Source organism: Zosterops lateralis (genome assembly GCF_965231275.1).
Source record: "Zosterops lateralis genome assembly, chromosome: Z".
Classification (NCBI taxonomy): Eukaryota; Metazoa; Chordata; class Aves; order Passeriformes; family Zosteropidae; genus Zosterops; species Zosterops lateralis.
The window spans coordinates 5,090,601-5,097,174 of record NC_139800.1 but is presented as its reverse complement, the minus strand read 5'-3'; positions in this window follow the sequence as shown (position 1 = coordinate 5,097,174).

Below are 6,574 nucleotides of genomic sequence, written 5' to 3'. Positions count from 1 at the left end.
GCTCATCCCCGAGTGAAGGACCAGACGTTGATTAGTCCGCCTTGTTGGGGGGGGTTGTAGGGACGAGCCCACGGAGTTTTATTCGCTGTTATCTCATTCAGCGGCTCGTACTACTCTCAAAACCTCCGGCTGGGTGTGAAGATCTGCATCGGGAAAGGCGCAGGTTAAAACAAAGGTTCCCAAACCATCTCTGTCTGCCCAAAACAGTGGAAATTCACCTGTTTGAGGGGATGCCCCGGGAGTGTTGGGGACACTCAGCCGTGTCCCCTTTTCACGGGGAGAAGCAGCAGCGCTGCGGCTCTTCTCGCTCTTCCCCTCGGGGAAGGTGAGCAGGAGCATCACCAGCGCTTTGCCTTCCAGGGCTGCGATAAATTTCCCGGGGCTTTCTCAGCTTTCTGATCGTCGAGGCTGGAAGCCTGAAATGTTCAAAGCTGGCACGGTGCACTGGCTGAAACCTTTATAAACTTGTTTCCCTCTAAGTCTTTATTAACTACCCCTAAGGACTCTGGTTGCTGCTGCTTTTGCTCTTGCACGGCGGTGGTCTGGCACCTCCACGAAGCACACATGCTAAACAGATTAACATGCTTCGGCTGACCCATACTTCACAAACCGGGGATAGAATTTCTCCGGCTCCATGTGGAAATTAACCTACATGTAGCAATGGTCAGCTGCAGAGAGGGAGTTCCCGAGCAATCTAAACAACCTACAGTTCTTTGTTACTTTTGGCCTTTCCCCTCCCTTTCCATGATTAAATATTTATTAGAATAGGAAACGATTTTTTTTTTTTTTTTTTTTTTTTTTTTTTTTTTTTTTTTTTTGGTAAAGAAAAATAATAGGAAGAAAACCCCAACCCAACAACCTTCTTCCTCCCCCTTGGCCCCTCTTTCCTTTTCGCTGGGTTTATGCACATACTTGCAAGAGCTTTTTGTGCCAGTGCTTTTTTTATTTGTTGTTTTAAAAATGCAGGGCTTCTTAAAAAAAAAAAAAAAAAATCCAGCTAAAATCCGAGTTGCAGAGTTGCATGGCTTATTAAATGCTCTTGAAAGGCAGGTTAAATGCACAGGTTTGAGACTCTTACCAATGTTTGAAAGACTTCGGTCTTTGATGTGGCCCCTCCCGTGATTTGCATTCAAAAACATCCAGATGTAGAGCGGTTTGTAGGTAGTTGAGCAAGGAGTTTTTTAGCTGGCTAATCCAACCACTTTCCCTGTGACAACCTCTTCGCCTTGAGGAGCCTTTTCGGGATCAATCTGACACCTTCGCCCCACCGCCGCATGCTCCAAGTTTTCAGAGGGGAAGAACAACCACAAATAACTGTTGGCTTGTGTCACACGGGGCTGTCAGGGTAATAAACACACGGCTTCTCCCCCGGGAATTCCTAATCCTCCCTGTGTGGCTCTAGCCCTGTGGATAATATCATTACAGGACTAAACAAATAAACAGTCCATCCGAATCAAGCGGGAGGCATCGGGGGAACGGCAATTCCTCTCTGCAAAGATGATACAAGAAAATCCACACTCAGGGCTTGGAGAGGATCCAGTGGCTATGAATAGCTGCTCAGTTCTAAAGCACTGGCTCTGGGCTGGGAAATGGTTCTGACCCTCCTGCTCTGTATTTGCTGCAATCAATGTGAGCTATTCAGGGCTGTGTTTTCCTTACTGTCCTCTGCTGGGAACATCAAGGACCACTAACACGTTTATGAACCCGGGCTCGGGGAAGAAGCTTTTACAGCGAAGTTGGAGTATTAAACCCAGTGACATGAAGGAGAGGTCAATGTGCTTCTGCCAACCAGGAGTTGGGCTTTCTTGTGAGATTTCCTGTTGCTCTGGCTGCTGCCTTGTGTTTGATAGACTTGCTCACATGCTGGGATGCACAGCCACATTCTTCTTCATCCTATAAAAAAACATAAAAATTAATCTGGCTGCTATCAAGGTCTATACAACCAAGACATTTTAATACACTCTATAAATTCTGGTTTCAAGTTGCTATGAAAAACTTGAACAGCATATTGTGAACATTAGCACTTACAAATTTTGTAAACCTTCCTCTTACTACATATATCAAACTTTTCTTATGCATCTGGGTCTATGTCATAAAAATTCCAAATCCCTTGACAGTTACCATCCTCACCCTGCACAACTGTCAATTAATAAATAATAATTCAATCCAAGTTTTATTTTCTATGCACTTCAAAGAAGATTTAGTTACGTAAAGCTCTACACTTTTGGGGAGAGAGATGTTGTATTAGTTGTCAGACAAAGAGAGGACTGAATTGTTGTGTTCTTATCTGTAAAGTCTCTTAGCAAGGATTGTTCTGAAATCTGTATTCTACAACTACAAATGAGATGTTTAGCTCAAATTAAATACTTCCTTTTTTTTTTTTTTTTTTTTTTTTTTTTTTTTTTTTTTTTTTCCTACAAACAGCAATAAAATCATCTCACCCAAAGCACGCCCTAAAGCACGAGCTCCTATGGAGTTGTTCTCTTTCAGAATTTTTATTGACATTACCTTAGACTGTGCTGCAGAATTCTTCTACCAGGAGGTTCATATCCTCTGTGGCTTCCCTGGGATGTGTGTTCAGGAGCTTACTGTGTAATTTATGTGCTTAACTCCTTATTGGTGCCCACCAAAGGTCTGTGAACAACATCCAGGACTGGCTGACTTCTGACTGCACTGAGAGTGCTTTGGGTCACAAAGTGGAGAGGGAATGGCTAAAATTTCTGTGCTATAACTTGTTCTATGATGTGGTTGGTGAAGCAAGAAAGAGGCCCTTAGGCTCCCTACCAGCTCCTTTCCCAGTGAAGTGGCATTTTCCCTTCTTTCTTACCTTCCAGCCAAGCTCTGGCCTGTCTTGCTCCTTACTTTCATTTTGGTCCTCCCTAAAGCTGACTTGGCCACTAAAGCAGATGTCCTCCTATCTCTGTTCTTCTTCAGTGGTCCATGGAATGGGGGTGGTTCTTGCTTTGGAAGGCAAGTTCCAGGCATTTACTGGCAATTTTAGTGATGGAGAAGGGAAGGGGGAAAAAGCAATGCCTATCTGGGCTTCCCACAAATTGGGATTTAGAGACAGAATCCCTTTCCTCAGCACACAACCATGCTGAACCTGGGAAAAATGAGCCCCTGATAAACTAATCATCAACCCCACCTTTTGTTAGTGCAGTGACAGACAGAATTATTCTGAAACAGTTCTGAGGAGAGATCACAATCCATTTTCTTGGGATACGCTGAAAATAGGACTAAAATTTTTGTGTCATTGTCCAGGGACATAACTCATCTATTAAAACTAGAGGGGTTAGCAGTTCAGACCACAGGGGAGGAGAGCTCAAAGAAGAAATCAGATTTATTCCCTTAATAAGATGAGTTCAGAGTACAGGGATATTTTCTTAGCATGGTTCCTTGCAGCCGTCAAATCACATGGGTGGTTTTAAGGTCTGCTCTGCCCTTCCCAAGCTGTGCAAGTTCCTAATGTTAGTCCAGCCCTTCTTACTGGGGAGATTATTAGCATGGGAAAGCTATCACTGAAGAGGAGAGCATGCAGTTTTTCCATCCATCAAGTGCAAGGCAGGGGGACAGTAGTCAAAGGAACAAAGTTGCCAAAGAGTTACTGGCTCCCACTGCCCTTTTCCATTAATAAACCCCACCACAGCAGGATTGGCCCTGGCCTCCCTTCCATTGTCATAAAGTTGGAATCAAAGAACTGGGCTGCTTTTACTGGCAAGGTTTTTGCTCCACCAGTGATGTCAAAATGCAGGAGGAGGCTGAGGGTTCACCGGCAGCTCTGCAGAGTGGGTTTTCTGGGTGAAAGGAGCCTTCTGTCAATGCCCCTCCTGAGACACTTAGGTTTAAGGAAATGTTTGTACTGCTCTAGAAAAAGAACTGGCCGGGTGTTTTTCTTTTGTGCTTAGGTACTCTGAAAGGAATTCCTGTGGGCACAATTATCTCGCATATGGTGAGTCAGAAACAAAACAAAACAAAAAAGAAAAAAAAGCCAAAGGGGAAAAAAAAAGGGGGGAAGAAGAAAAAAAAAAAAAAATCAAAGGTCACTTAGATGTTTTGGCCCAGTACAGGAAAGGAGAAAATCCACCTTGGAGGATACAACTTACTTGAGGAGAGCTGGAAAACCATGATCAAAGCGACAGGAAACTGGGAACAAGCAGTGGCCCAGTTAAAACCATTGAAACAAATCCCAGTCTCTGCAAGTGTAGGAACGGGGTGTCAGCGTTGCAAATGAAACAGAAAAGGATATGTGTGTACATGTGGTGAGCTTCACAGGACTGCACCTCCTGCACCCAGCAGCTCATCTGGAACACAACAGGAATTTGATGGGAAAGAGTTTGCTCACCACTGCCTGCATTGTTCACTGCCAGTTGCTTAGTGGGATCCTTTTTACATCTTATATGTGATGCTGCATTTTGTTCTTGCAGCATCTCTGTGGCAAAGGTTAAAGCAAATTAAAGCCCATGCACAGAAGGTAAAGTAAAGGTTTATTCCCATCCAGTCAACGACAAGAAGAAAACCTAATGATTTTGCTAAGCCTCCTCTGATAGGAGGCAAAGCAGGATCAAGGAGGGATGTTACTTCAGACCTGGGTAGGGCAGTGGTACCTATTTGAGTCCAGTCACCATCAGGGATTTGGTTTTCCTCCATGAAGAAGTTTCTACCCCTTTTTAAAATACCAAAATTTCACGGTGTCAGGAAAATCTAAAACTGTTTAAAAATATTTTTAACCTGAATTTAAAAATCCATTGCAATTTTGTGATTAATTAATTGTTTATTATGCCATAATTTAATTTATTGGATGCTCTCACTAATACTTGTGCTCATTGCTGGACAATGGCCTGGCCACTTCACTGTTTCTAGATTGCCATATGAATGTAAGCCTCTTCCTGCACTTGAATTCAAATTTACTTCATGTCCAAAGTGTTTTATTACCCCTTCATATTTAAGCATCAGGTCAAACTCCAGAACTGGGAAGGAGTATGTGAATAAAGCCTCAATTTCTACAGCTTGTCAGTGCTGGTCATCATATCTTATCCTCCATGTAGGCAACATCATCAGGTTTGTCCTAGAGGATGTTTGCTGTCTGCTGGAACACACCTGCAAACCTGGTATCAAAGGATGGATCAGGGACCATGTCTGAGCCTCTTTCCCAGGCTGTGTTATTTCATGGGTATGGGTGAAGCCTTTTAATCAGATCATCAGCAGGTGCAAAATATCAGGACACCTGACCCCAGTGGGGTCACACCAAGGATGAGGTGGTGTGAGGTTGTGTCACAGGCTTTCCTTGTCACTAACTCTGCAGAAGACACAGCAGCATCTTAGAGTTTCTGCTCAGAGCAATGGGGTGTGAGTTAGACTACCATCTTCTTATTAGATTTGATCTACTGCCTAGTAGATTATCAGTTTTTCTGGCATGGTTTCCCCTTGATTTGGGCCCTGGCATGGAGGGCAAATCAATAGATATAGCTGATATTAAGGTTGCCTATATTTTTAAGAATTATTTTGTTCTTTTCATTATAAATAACAGAAAATGGTAGATGTTTTTATTCCTAGAAAATATGAAACAGGGTGCTGATTCACTATTTCAAGTTTTAAATGTGCTCTCCCCTCAAATAAAAATACCCTTTACCCCTCAACAACAACAACAACAACAACAACAACAACAACAACAACAACAACAACAACAACAACAACAACACCAGCAACCCCACCATAGTTTGTACTCTCTAAAATCTTGATGAAGGGACCAAATAATGATCTGGATCATGTGTTTGTGTGTCCCCTCACCTCAGGGTCACACTCCCAGGGTTTTGTTCACTGCTGCATGTGTCCTGGCAGAGTAAGGAGCCCAACCTTCTCCCACTGCATCCCAGTGACTGCAGGTGGGTGAGCAAACCTGCAGAGAGGAGCAAAGCTGCCCCACTGCCAATTTCCCAGGAGATCTAGTGAGCTGGATGGGATGCTTGGGCTCTAAGCTGGGATGTCAGTAATTATTCATAATTCAGCTATGCCATCACAAGGCATATGTGAAAATATACTCCTTAGGTCCAGCTTATCTAATGAAAACTCCCTGTCACAAAATCACCTCTGCTGTAACTACATAGACTTTAGGATGTGTATGGTCAGCCCCTTGTCATTGGGCTTGAAGATGAGATAAAACCATATCTTTACCTTTATTTTGTCTGGCAATGATGGAGTTCTTGTTTTGTTTGATCCATTATAGGAGTGTGATTATCTTTAGTGTGATTATCTATCTGATCTACTTAGTAGTAAAGACCAGAGAAGACATGTCTGTTATTATTTTTAGTAATTATTGTCTATTTTTATTCCAATAAATTAGTTTCAGACCAGAAAGAAAAAAACCTTCTCTCAGGAATTAAGTCGCATAAAAGGAGTATTTATAGTGAAATTTGTGTGAAGCAAAATCTGTGGATTAGTTCTTCTTCACTAAGGAGCACCAATTTGAAAGACAATTTTTCTCTCTATTATGATTACTAAACCTGTATAGATCCACTAGAAATGAACTGGCTATAATGCAGATGCAGGTGCAATTGAACCCAAAATTTGCCTTACA